General features: G+C 43.0%; 1 protein-coding gene across 2 annotated transcripts in view; it reads left to right on the top strand.

The window, feature by feature from the left end:
- The first annotated feature begins 1859 nt into the window (after positions 1–1859).
- LOC139409504 (influenza virus NS1A binding protein a) overlaps positions 1860–14643 on the top strand; it is a 49306-nt gene continuing 36522 nt past the window's right edge. The window contains exon 1 of one of the 2 annotated variants that reach the window (XM_071154758.1): positions 1860–1916. The gene's annotated coding sequence lies outside the window, so the exon portion shown is untranslated. Of the gene's footprint in view, positions 1917–13466; positions 13681–14643 lie in introns of those variants that run through there. The other variant, XM_071154757.1, reaches the window with a different exon arrangement.

The raw sequence follows: 14643 nt of genomic DNA, 5'->3' as shown, positions 1-14643 counted from the left end.
TTCAGGAGAAAAGATGGTCTTAACAAGTCACATAATAAGTTGCATGGACTCACTCTGTGTGCAATATAATTGTTTAACATGATTTTTGAATGAATACCTAATCTCTGTACCCCATGCATACAATTACTTATACGGTCCCTTAGTCGAGCATTGAATTCCAGACACAGATTTAACCACAAATACCAGGGAGGTTTTACAATGTCTCGCAAAGAACAGGTTTCAAAAGAAAAGTTGACACTGAATATCCCTCTGAATATGGTGAAGTTATTAATTACACTTTGGATGGTGTATCAATAAACCCAGTCACTACAGCGATACAGGCGTCCTTCCTACCTCAGTTGCCGGAGAGGAAGGAAACCTCTCAGGGATTTCATCATGATGAAGACAATGGTGACTTTAAAACAGTTACAGAGTTTAATGGCCGTGATAGGAGAAAAGTGAGGATGGATCAACAACTTTGTAGTTGCTCCACAATATTAATCTAATTGACAGAGTGAAAAGAAGGAAGCCAGTACAGATAGAAATATTCCAAAACGTGCATCCTGCAACAAGGCACTAAAATAATACTGCAGAAACTGTGACAAAGCAATACATGTTATGTCCTGCATACGAAGCGTTATGTTTGGGGCAAATCCAACACATCACTGAGTACCACTCTCAACATTTTCATGCATAGTGGTGGCTGCATCATCTTACGGGTATGCTTGTAATCGTTACGAACTAGGGAGTATTTCAGGATTCAAAAAAAAAACGGAATGGAGCTAAGCACAGGCAATATCTTAGAGGAAAACCTGCTTCAGTTTGCTCTCCACCAGATACTGGGAAATTAATTCACCTTTCAGCAGGTCAACCTAAAATACAAAGCCAAATCTACACTGGAGTTGCTTTCCAAGTTAACCTACATCTGCTTGAAAATCCATGGTAAGACTTGAAAATGGTTGTCTAGCAATGATCAACAACCAATTTGACAGAGCTTGAAGAATTTAGAAAATAATAAATGGGCAAATATTGTACAATCCAAGTGTGCAAAGCTCTTAGAGACTCACCCAGAAAGACTCACAGCTGTAATCACTGACAAATGTGATTTTAACATGTATTAACTCAGGGGTGTGAAAACTAATGTAAATGAGATTTATGTATTTCATTCACAATAAATGTGCATATTTCTCAACAACAACAAGATTTCCCTTAGTCATTACGGGGTATTGGGTGTAGATGGGTGAGAAAAAACATATTTAATCAATTTGGAATTCAGGCTGTAACACAACAAATGTGGAATACCCCTTCGGATCAATAATTTAGCCAGCTAACTTTGATACATAGCCAGAAATAATTGTGGATTTTCCGGTTCATTAAGAAAGCAAAATTTAGATATGTGTTTTTGGTTGTTGAGTCAATTAGAGAATGCCCATTTCAAGCTTATCTTTCGAAAAAATGTAAAGTTACATCACGATATTTAGGCTAGTTAGCTGGCTAACTCCTTGATCCTGCTTTGTACTATACCCCTCAGGTCACAGTAGTTATAGTATCAACAGACAAATCAGGGATTGTTTATCTTTAGCCTGTATCCCCATGCTATTCACATGACTACTGGGCTTCTCATGCTGCTCACGTCCACTCGGACCCCTGCTACCAATCACAATGGACTATTACTATGTCCTAAGTCATCTATAGATTTGTCAATAAACTTTACCCAATACCTGGGAAAGACCATATAAGTTCTGACTCTGGGTAAATGGAGGACTAGTCTAGCAGGCTGATAGTCTACACAGTATCTCAGGTCAGGGGGATAAGGGGAGGTCTTGACACCCCCCCCTCCCCCAGTCACAGTTCCACTTTTAGTTCCTCTGTAAAAACCCATTCACCTCTCAGTCACTCAGGCAGTGAGGAATGCACACTCCACTCCAGCTTCACTGGTAAGTGAGATGCTTGGTAAATGTTAATACAGTCATTATTAGGCATACAAATTGATTGTGAGCTTAGAGATGTATGAGCTTGGAAGACCGTTCGTTCCAACTGAGCACTGAAGAAAATAAGGAATGTGCATGGTGAGGATGATTTTATTTAAACAGAAACCTGAAAGACCAGCCTTGCTTGGAACTATAATATTTAGTTCAGTGGAAAGGAAGGGAGGTTCCATAACAAAGAACCAGCTATGAAAGAGGAACACTCAATTCAGGAACAAACTGGTATCTGTCATCACACTGTCATCAGGGCACTCAGTCACACTGACTTTTGGACTATAGAAGATAAAGCTTTACTTATTAAATAGTACAAATATGAATAGAATATCTGAAATATTTCACTAAATATAAAAGTGGACGGAAGAAGAAGAGTCTGAGACTTCTGTGACAGAGCCACAATGGTTTAACAGCTACACCATTAAAATGGACACTGTTAAATTAATGAACACGTTGATGGAGCAACAGACACCATTGTGCCACGGACACAGTTTCGCTAGCCAGTTAACAGACACATTCGAATTGTGTCGCTGCTGATTGAATCACCAGGGCGGAAAATAGGATAGGATGAACTGTAATGTTCAATGATTATTATTATGTCTACAAAATGGTAAATGGTTATTTTGTCTAAAATCAATAGTTTTCGACAAGACTTTGGCTCAGTGAAGTGGACACAATGTTTTCAGTTTGGGTCTATTAACTTTAATGGTACAGTGCTTCAATGGCCTAGAGTCCTATGTAAAACTTCCACCTGTGAGATATTTTGGGTTCAAAGTTGACATAAGGTACTATACAATTGAGAAAAATCTATATGACCTGGCAGCACTTCTTGCACTATAATATTTATCTCTCTGACCCTCTGGACCCTTTCAGCAAACACAATTTGAACACAGAAAAAATGATGTCATTCCTACTCTGGAGCAATGAACAGAGAAAGATACACAATCCCACTGCCTCACATTCGCCCTCACATTCGTCAAGGTCATACGGTGCATTAGTCATGAGTGAGAGTTTGTCACAGTTTATCAGTTTGTTATCAGAACACCATGTGACTTGGCTCTTATGACACCATTCTCATATTCCATTCCATTAATCCAGGCACAAACCAGTTTAAAAAAACCTAGACCCCAGTTCTAGAATACATTAGCTCATTCTGGTCATTTAACATTACATTCCCCCTATTTTTTTCCTAACCCTACCACCCCTCCCCTGATTGGAGTAAACTAACATTTATCTTCGAGCACATATATAGTACACTCTGATCTTAACTCCAACCCTTAGATGTCCACAGACTAATCCATCGTTCATAGTACACTACCATTTTACAATTTCCTTTTGCAATACATCCTTTTATTTAACTGTGGATTCTTACGAGGGTCGTGAACCTCTCTATTTGTACCAATTCTACCAAGATTGCCCTAAAAATTTATATTTTACCTAAGAGTATAATCATATTTCCCATTAATTGATCAAGATTTTTCAGATCTCCTAACAGTGCTGTTTGTCAGTCCATCTGAACACAGACTGTTATGACTTCACAACCCCTCCTGGACCTGACTCCAAAATACCATGTGTTGTCCTGTGTGGCTCAGTTGGAAGAGAATGGTGCTTGAAATGCCAGGGTTGTGGGTTCAATTCACATGAGGGGGACCCAAACAAAAATCTATGCAGTCACTCTGGAAAAGTGACTACTAAATTGTAACAGTGAACCACTGAAGGACAGTACCAAAAAAGATGATCTCTTTCCTTGTGGCAGTCTGCACAGGGTTTACTGTTCAATGCCCCATATATTGATAATTATTTTTGTGGCAGGAATTGTATATAATAGTTTAAATTGAAAATAATTGTTTTGTATATCAGTTCATAAACCCAATGCTACAGTATTGGGACATCAACAATCTGTTCCCAATTATCTTAGTTCCCAAACCTCTCAAACTTGAGTTAAACTGAAACATTTAATGATTTATACTAGTCATTTTAATCCATGCATGGTTTTTCATTGGAGGCAGGCAAACCAATACATTCCTTTCTCTTTTGAGTAATTGCCTCTTCCATTTTTGTGGCTGAACTGCAATGAGTTGGTTATACTTTTGCATTAAGCATACCTCTCTATAGACCTTTGTTAATTGCTTGTGTTACATAATTTTACAGTCTTTATTTACAATTCATAAACAAGATACCTTACTTATACTTTTTTTAGCCATATAATTTGCTCAAATATTTGTTTAGCCTCTTCTGGAGGATGGCATTGGACTTGTAACCAAATCTATGTGGCTTCATTTAAAAGGGGGGGGATAATTTAAAACAAGGTTCCATTGTCAATTCATCCGAAATGATTGGTTTTAAGATGTATAACAACAAAAAGCCCCCTTTTGAACATTGGATGTGCCTCTCTTAGTAGCCTGCTGGAAAACCAGTTTGGATTTTGATATCATTTTGGTATAATGAAGGCTTTAAGAGAGAGGTTTAATGCCTTAATAGTTCATATTTTTAACCCTCCAAACTCATGTTTGTTATATAAATAAAATGCAATATTTTTCTCTCATGATTTGAAAAAAAGGATTCTTCTGGAGTCGGTAGAAAAGGTTTCTCAAACTTGGTCCTTCGCACCCCAAGGGGTGCACAGCTGGTTCAAAACATCAAGCTTTGATCATTTGAATCTGCTTGTAGTGTCAGGGGTCCCGAGGACAGAATTTGTGAAACGCTGAGGTAGTGCATCTCAGTGCATTAGAACAAATTATTATTTACAATGACGGGACTCCCAATCACGGCCGGATGTGATACAGCCTGGAATCAAACCAGGGACTGTAGTGACACCTTTAGCACTGAGATGCAGTGCCCTAGACCGCTGCAACACTCGGGAGCCCAATATAATGTCCCATGTTTGCAATTAAAAAATATATATATTACCAGTTGGAAAAAAACATTTTGCATAATGCAATATACTCTGCAAGGGTGATTGATACAGCAGCACCGTGCTATCACTAGAGATGAGAACTTTGTGACTAACTTAGTGACTAGTGACTCACTACTTGATCGAAAGGCCCACCCACCTCAGAATGTATTGATTAAATGCCAAGACACATGTTGCGTCCAGGGCCAGGCTGCCCGCCACTGTGCCTGGTGTTCAGATCAGGGTATGTCTTCCGCTGCAGTAAGTCTTAATCAGAAAATGCCAGCAGCACAGCCATCAGCACCTGCCACGTGCCAGAACGAGACATAGCTGAAATATTCATACGGCTCTTGTCAAGGCTCATATGTGAAGCCCCACTGAACCTTTTGGGGGCCACTGAGATCTGGTGTTGCTGGTGTTGCTGCCGGAGAGAGAGGAGGGGAGCTGCGTTGCTTGATTATGCTACAGGCAGTCTAAAGTAACATTCCAATTCTCCACTAAAGTGCAGGTTCACATTCCCTAGAAGATTTAAAAAGCATTGGGTATATGATAGACAAGACTCTATGTACAGTACATCAATGCCAGGTCGCAGTTGTAAATGAGAACTTGTTCTCAACTGGCCTACCTGGTTAAATAAAGGTCAAATATTTTTTTTAAACTGCAAACCTTTAATTAATCACAGAGGGTGAACGAGTACACACTTCAAGGAGGGGGGAGGGTTGGAATTTAACCTATGGCTGTAGGATAGGATTAGGTGTGCTTGCGTGTGCAGGAGAAAGTGAATAGTGCTTATAGTGGGTCTGAGACTGATTCAAGCTGAGGCTGCTGGCTGGGCTTGTTCAGCTGTTGTCAGCACACCTCTCCCTGACTGAGGCCATGTGATGTCACCACTGGCTCTCAGCCTCTCTCTGGGGAGACAAAGTGCTGCCAAGGAAACCTCATTCACCTCCATCAAAACTTGAAAAGTGTCCTCTGCTGTAGCAGTACTTTTGATCTGCTGTGAGGGGAATCTTTAAGGTGGCGAAGGAAACAAGTTACAGTGCCTTGCGAAAGTATTCGGCCCCCTTGAACTTTGCGACCTTTTGCCACATTTCAGGCTTCAAACATAAAGATATAAAACTGTATTTTTTTGTGAAGAATCAACAACAAGTGGGACACAATCTTGAAGTGGAACGACATTTATTGGATATTTCAAACTTTTTTAACAAATCAAAAACTGAAAAATTGGGCGTGCAAAATTATTCAGCCCCCTTAAGTTAATACTTTGTAGCGCCACCTTTTGCTGCGATTACAGCTGTAAGTCGCTTGGGGTATGTCTCTATCAGTTTTGCACATCGAGAGACTGAAATTTTTTCCCAAGCAACACAGCGCATCACCCTGAACACACCATCCCCACTGTCAAACATGGTGGTGGCAGCATCATGGTTTGGGCCTGCTTTTCTTCAGCAGGGACAGGGAAGATGGTTAAAATTGATGGGAAGATGGATGGAGCCAAATACAGGACCATTCTGGAAGAAAACCTGATGGAGTCTGCAAAAGACCTGAGACAGCGACGCAGATTTGTCTTCCAACAAGACAATGATCCAAAACATAAAGCAAAATCTACAATGGAATGGTTCAAAAATAAACATATCCAGGTGTTAGAATGGCCAAGTCAAAGTCCAGACCTGAATCCAATCGAGAATCTGTGGAAAGAACTGAAAACTGCTGTTCACAAATGCTCTCCATCCAACCTCACTGAGCTCGAGCTGTTTTGCAAGTAGGAATGGGAAAAAATGTCAGTCTCTCGATGTGCAAAACTGATAGAGACATACCCCAAGCGACTTACAGCTGTAATCGCAGCAAAAGGTGGCGCTACAAAGTATTAACTTAAGGGGGCTGAATAATTTTGCACGCCCAATTTTTCAGTTTTTGATTTGTTAAAAAAGTTTGAAATATCCAATAAATGTCGTTCCACTTCATGATTGTGTCCCACTTGTTGTTGATTCTTCACAAAAAAATACAGTTTTATATCTTTATGTTTGAAGCCTGAAATGTGGCAAAAGGTCGCAAAGTTCAAGGGGGCCGAATACTTTCGCAAGGCACTGTATCTGCAAGTAATGACACTCACCTCAGGAGTATGTGTGTGTGTGTATATATATATATATATATATATATATATATATATATATATATATATATATATATATATATATATACACACACACAGCACCAGTCTAAAGTTTGAACACATCTACTTATTCAAGGGCTTCTCTTTATTTGTACTATTTTCTACATTGTAGAATAATAGTGAAGACATCAAAACTATGAAATATCACATATGGAATCATGTAGTACCGCAAAAAATATAAAAACAAATCCAAAATGTTGATTCTTCAAAGTAGCTACCCTTTGCCTTGATGACAGCATTGCACACTCTTGGCATTCTCTCAACCAGCTTGCATCAACTGGAATGCATGTGCCTTGTTAAAAGTTCATTTGTGGAATTTCTTTCCCACTTAATGCATTTGAGCCACAAGGTAGGAGTGGTATACAGAAGATAAGAAGATAAATTACAGCTGCCTCTGATTGGGAACCACACTCGGCCAGAAACAAAGAAATAAAGAACATAGAATGCCCACCCAAATCAGTCCCACTTGTTGTTGATTCTTCACAAAAAAATACAGTTTTATATCTTTATGTTTGAAGCCTGAAATGTGGCAAAAGGTCGCAAAGTTCAAGGTGAGGAATCCGGCCGCAAAACTTGAACCTATAGGGGAGGGTCTGGGTGGGCATCTATCCGCGGTGGCGGCTCTGGTGCGGGACGTAGACCCCGCTCCACCTCTGGCTCACCCCACTTTGGTGGCGCCTCTGGTGCGGGGACCCTCGTCGCTGGAGGCTCCGGACCGGGGACCGTCGCTGGAGGCTCCGGACCGGGGACCGTCTCTGGAGGCTTCGTGCCATGGAGCTTCACTGGAGGCTTTGTGCCATGGATCATCACTGGAGGCTTTGTGCCATGGATCATCACTGGAGGCTTTGTGCCATGGATCATCACTGGAGGCTTTGTGCCATGGATCATCACTGGAGGCTTCGTGCCATGGATCATCACTGGAGGCTTCGTGCCATGGATCATCACTGGAGGCTTCGTGCCATGGACCACCACTGGAGGCTTCGTGCCATGGATCACCACTGGAGGCTTCGTGCCATGGATCATCACTGGAGGCTTCGTGCCATGGATCATCACTGGAGGCTTCGTGCCATGGATCACCACTGGAGGCTTCGTGCCATGGATCACCACTGGAGGCTTCGTGCCATGGATCACCACTGGAGGCTTCGTGCCATGGATCACCACTGGAGGCTTCGTGCCATGGATCATCACTGGAGGCTTCGTTCGTGGAGCAGGTACAACCCGTCCTGGCTGGATACCCACTTCAGCCCTGCACGTTCGAGGCGCTGACGGTGCCTGCCCGGTCACTCTCTCCCCACGGCAAGCACGGGGAGTTGGCTCAGGTCTATCACCTGACTTCCTGCCAATCTCCTAGTGTGCCTCCCCCCAAAAAATGATGTGGCTGCCTCTCGTGCACACCTCGTTCAGGCAACTCCTTGTAGCGTCGCCGTTCCGGCTTTGCTGCTTCCAGCTCCTCCTTAGGACGGCGATATTCACCAGCCTGTGCCCAGGGTCCCTTGCCTTCCAGTATCTCCTCCCATGTCCATTCCTCCAGGAAACGCTGATTGGTCTTTTTGTGGTGGGATCTTCTGTAACGGGTGTCGTCGGAAGGATGAGACCAAGGCACAGCGTTCTTTGAGTTCCACATAATTTATTAACGAAGTGAAACTTTAGAAAAGACAAAAGAATACAACGACCGAACAGCTTCGTTGTGCAAACTACCTGCACACAAACAAAAAACAAGATCCCACACAGGAGGGAAAGGGCTGCCTAAGTATGATCCCCAATCAGAGACAACGATAGACAGCTGCCTCTGATTGGGAACCACACTCGACCAGAAACAAAGAAATAAAGAACATAGAATGCCCACCCAAATCCCACCCTGACCAAACCAAAAGAGAGACCTAAAAAGGCTCTCTAAGGTCAGGGCATGACACATTAACTGTTCAGAGGAGACTGCATGAATCAGGCCTTCATAGTCGAATTGCTGCAAAGAAACCACAACTACAAGACACCAATAATAAGAAGAGACTTGATTGGGCCAAGAAACAAGAGCAATGGACATTAGATTGGTGGAAGTCTGTCCTTTGATCTGATGAGTCCAAATTAGAGATTTTTGGTTCCAATCGCCGTGTCTTTATGAGACACAGAGTAGGTGAACGGATGATGTCCGCATGTGTGGTTCCCACCGTGAAACATGGAGGAGGAGGTGTGATGGTGCTTTGCTGGTGACACTGTCTGTGATTTATTTAGAATTCAAGATGCACTTAAACAGCATGGCTACCACAGCATTCTGCAGCGATACACCATCCCGTCTGGTTTGCGCTTAGTGCGACTATCATTTGTTTTTCAACAGGACAATGACCCAAAACACACCTCCAGGCTGTGTAAGGGCTATTTGACCATGAAGGAGAGTGATGGAGTGCTGCATCAGATGGCTTGGCTTCCAACAATCACCCAACCTCAACCCAATTGAGATGGTTTGAGATGAGTTGGACCACAGAGTGAAGGAAAAGCAGCCAACAAGTGTTCAGCATATGTGGGAACTCCTTCAAGACTGTTAATAAAATCATTCCTCATGAAGCTGGTTGAGAGAATAAGAGTGTGCAAAGCTGTCATCAAGGCAAAGGGTGGCTACTTTGAAGAATCTAAAATATATTTTCATTTGTTTAACACTTTTTTGGTTACTACATTATTCCACATATGTTATTTCATAGTTTTAATGTCTTCACTATTATTCTACAATGTAGAAAATAGTAAAAATAAAGAAAAACCATTGAATGAGAAGTGTGTGTCCAAACTTTTGATTGGTATTGAATATGGTTCTTAATTTCAAACCACATTCAAACCTTTGAAAATAGTTAAAAACTAAGTTCAACTAAGAAATTCTAAATATACATGTTCTCTATCATGATTGTGTGGCAGGTTTGTTTTGTTTTGCTTTGAGCATCCTGGCAGGTGTCTTCACTGACATTTTCAACATGTCCCTGAATGAGTCTGTAATACCAACATGTTTCAAGCAGACCACCATAGTCCCTGTGCCCAAGAACACGAAGGCAACCTGCCTAAATGACTACAGACCCGTAGCACTCACGTCCGTAGCCATATGAAGAGCATTGAAAGGCTGGTAATGGTTCACATCAACACCATTATCCCAGAAACCCTAAACCCACTCCAATTTGCATACCGCCAAAACAGATCCACAGATGATGCAATCTCTATTGCACTCCACACTGCCCTTTCCCACCTGGACAAAAGGAACACCTATGTGAGAATGCTATTCATTGACTACAGCTCAGCCTTCAACACCATAGTACCCTCAAAGTTCATCACTAAGCGAAGGATCCTGGGACTAAACACCTCCCTCTGCAACTGGATCCTGGACTTCTTGACGGGCCGCCCCCAGGTGGTGAAGGTAGGTAGCAACACATCTGCCACGCTGATCCACAACACTGGAGCCCCTCATGGGTGTGTGCTCAGTCCCCTCCTGTACTTCCTGTTTACCCACGACTGCATGGCCAGGCACGACTCCAACACCATCATTAAGTTTGCAGACGACACAACAGTGGTAGGCCTGATCACTGATAACGACGAGACAGCCTATAGGGAGGAGGTCAGAGACCTGGCCGGGTGGTGCCAGAATAACAACCTATCCCTCAACGTAACCAAGACTAAGAAAATGATTGTGGACTACAGGAAAAGGAGGACCGAGCACACCCCCATTCTCATCGACGGGCTGTAGTGGAGCAGGTTGAGAGGTTCAAGTTCCTTGGTTTCCACATCAACAACAAACTAGATTGGTCCAAACACACCAAGACAGTTGTGAAGAGGGCACAACAAAGCCTATTCCCCGGCAGGTAACTAAAAAGATTTGGCATGGGTCCTCAGATCCTCAAAAAGTTCTATAGGTGCAACACTGCATCACAGCTTGGTATGGCAATTGCTCGGCCTCCGACCGCAAGGCACTACAGAGGTTACATCACTGGGGCTAAGCTGCCTGCCATCCAGGACCTCTACACCAGGCGGTGTCAGTGGAAGGCCCTAAAAATTGTCAAAGACCCCGGCCACCCCAGTCATAGACTGCTCTCTCAACTACCACATGGCAAGCGGTACCGGAGTGCCAAGTCTAGGACAAAAAGGCTTCTCAACAGTTTTTACCCCCAAACCATAAGACTCCTGAACAGGTAATCAAATGGCTACCTGGACTATTTACATTGTGTACCCCCCCCCCCCCCCCCCCCAACCCCTCTTTTACACTGCTGCTACTCTCTGTTTATCATATATGCATAATCACTTTAACTATAGATTCATGTACATACTATCTCAATTGGCGCGACCAACCAGTGCCCCCGCACATTGGCTAACCGGGCTATCTGCATTGTGTCCCGCCACCCACCACCCGCCAACCCCTCTTTTATGCTACTTCTACTCTCTGTTCATCATATATGCATCGTCACTTTAACAATATGTACATACTACCTCAATCAGGCCGAATAAACGGTGCCGGTATATAGCCTCGCTACTGTATGTAGCCTCGCTACTGTATATAGCCTCGCTACTGTATGTAGCCTCGCTACTGTATGTAGCCTCGCTACTGTTATTTTTCACTGTTTTTTACTGTTGTTTTTATATATTACTTACCTATTGTTCACCTAATACCTTTTTTTGCACTGTTGGTTAGAGCCTGTAAGTTATAGTGAAATGCTAAGGTTGTATTCAGCGCACGTGACAAATAAACTTTGATTTGATTTGACGATGAGTTTGGGTCTTCTGTCTTGTAAATGTCAAGTGTGTCCCTCCCTGCCAAAGTCAGGACATTATGCATACACACAAAAGGGTAAGGAACCAGGTGATATCTTATGCAGGCGGACATTGTTTGTCAGCGATAAACAGAGAACGCTGAGCAGACTGCCTAGCAACAGGTCCTCCATTTCAAAGCCTCTGTAAAGAGCATGACCAAATCAAACACACATTGGCTGAGTCCTGAATAAGACCGTTTTAATACACTATAGGCTCTCACTCAGTCAGGAATGTGACATCTCCCTACGTTGGTAATAGCCAGCGTGACAATGACGATGTCCCCATGCCTAAATACCAACCTGCACCAACCACCACTGTTCTGTTTTGCCATGATCCCTTGATTCATCCCACTCAGACACCATACACCACTGTTTTGACAAATTTGATCTGTGTGTTGACTACCCACCTGGGTTTGGTTGTTAGGCTAGCCCTCTGGTCTTACATACAAAGGACAGGCAGAGCTCTTCTACAGTAGGGCTTTGGCTCAAATCTATTGTGCCATTACTGTCACTGAATCAGTGGGCGGGAGGAGCCAGGTTACAGAACGCTGCAGGGCTGGCACAGACTAACTAGCATGAGGCTCATGTGGCTACAGTTTGTGATCCCTTAATCTGATCTAATCACTGTAGAGTACAGTAGACTAGTATAAGGTCTTAGCAACCATGCAGGGATCTATCTGAAGGTATGCCTTCCTGATGATGATGATGTCTGTAGGGGATAGCGGCTCTCAGGGACAGGATCTCCTATCATCTCATGATGCCTCATCAGGAGAGGAACAACAAGGTACTCATAGGAGAGTCGGGCTCAGGTCTAGCAGATCTAGCCTATATCTAGTCAGTATACAAGACTAATCCCCATCGGTAGGCAGTATACAGTAGGCTTGTCCCGATTTGTGATGATGCTGTAACACAATTACATTGAAGAAGAAAAAACGACCGTTGTCTGTCACGAATGTTGAATCAAAATAGACTTGAACTTACTCTGCTGGTTGTCTGTCTGGTTGGTCCTTCAGCTGGTCTAAATTTGAGACAAAATATCCACAGTATTATTAAACCAACTTCAAAACGTTGGTCTCTGTGAGTGACAATCAAGTAAATTGCTCATGACTTAAGCACAGAAGTACTTGTACGCAATGTATGCATACTTACGGATGTCGTGCAGGCGTTTACATGGTTTTGCGCATGTCCCAGGTGACCTTTAAACGGCAGTACCAGCGATCTAAAAAGTGTGTAATAATACTTCCCTGTGCATATTTTGTCTAAAATCTGACCAGCTGAAGGACCTAACGCACATACAACCCCGTAGAGTAAGTTCAAATGTATTTTTATTCAACATCTGGCTTGTAAGTAAGCTTTCCACGTTTTTGCAGTGCTTTGTTTGATAGTATACCAATAATTGGTATAATAGCCTGATTTATAAGGCAAGCAATAGGCCTGCTATCAAATCAGTCCAAATCAGTAGCAGTATGTCCTATGACTTAATCAAAGTCTAAAGTAAAATTATTAAATTAAATTATACTTTCCGGCAGATACAGAAGAAGTTGGGAGAAATATAGGCCTGTTTTAGACATCTATCTATTCATTGCACAACTACTTGCCGCCCCGCCTGGATGTACGTACTTTTTCGCAGGCGGGCCTAGACGTTGCAACGTCACCGGCAGGGTGGCACTTGACAGTGTTTTTTTGAACGCGTTAGAGCAACCCAGACACTGCTCATTCAACTTGCCTGTGCTTCAGTCACATTGGAGAGCCAGAGGGACAGAGCGAGAGGGACCTGAGAAAACTGAACCGTGCCAACTGCATCGTATTTGCTGTACCCACACAGACAACTCTGAATTTACATTAAATATGTCTATCACCATCTGCTGTCAAAAGCCCCAGGTAAGCAATTATTTCTGCAAAATATAGCTAGAGGATTGTCATTGTAGGCTACATCGTGTACTGTACGTAGGCTACATCGTGTACTGTACGTAGGCTACTGGAGGAAATGGTTGCAAACGACGTGGTCATGGCTAACAGGGATCCAGCTTTTGTAAAATGAACGTCAGATTTGACTTTTTATAGCAGGTTAGGATTTACGCAGCAGGTTAGGCGAAGGTGGTTTACTTGGTTTTATACGCTGACCTCTGTGAGGTCGTTGTTCTAGATCTAAAATAGAGTCTTTACTTGACTGTCGATGTTTTAACCTGAATCGGCGATGGTTGTTACATTGTTGTTACATTGCATCTTCCCGCCTTATAGCGGGAGAACGCGGAACGGATGGACACGAGCGTGTCGTTGGTAACACAGCGGTTAGTGCAATGACAATTTATCAGAAATACATCCGTTGTTATTATGCTGCACCGCATACCAATTGTTTGTCTTTCTTGCAAAAACCTGCCATCTGTACATATTGATTTGTGAATTCGCTTGTCCGGACACGTTCTCACTGGCTGGCAAAATGGGGGGGGGGGGGGGGGGCTCTGCAAAGTTTACCGGGCAGACCTACCACAAAAGAGCTAATGTTAACTAGTATCGTTCCGTTTTCCTCTTTTGTAATACACACTAGTCGCATCGTGTTATTTTTTTTTGTGTGCGTAGTTAGTAGTGTAAAGTCAAGCTGATGAGATTTTGGCTCCACTGACCTACATTCGGATAGTAGGGGACCGGTGGGTAGACAAAGACAGGCTAGTCATAATGCCGGGGGCTGTGGTCTGCTCTCTCTCTCTATGGCGGGCACAATATGATGCAAGCATGCGCCAATGTGCGTTATGCGCGCGCCCAGACCAATGCGCGCGAGCCAGCCAATAGAACTGCTTCAGAATGGACCTATCATCTCAGAGGGACGGTTGTTACGCTCTCTGG

This window comes from Oncorhynchus clarkii, chromosome 5, assembly GCF_045791955.1.
Source record: "Oncorhynchus clarkii lewisi isolate Uvic-CL-2024 chromosome 5, UVic_Ocla_1.0, whole genome shotgun sequence".
NCBI classification, from domain to species: Eukaryota; Metazoa; Chordata; class Actinopteri; order Salmoniformes; family Salmonidae; genus Oncorhynchus; species Oncorhynchus clarkii.
The sequence above is the reverse complement of the archived record's forward strand: the minus strand, read 5'-3'. Positions and strand labels throughout refer to the sequence as shown.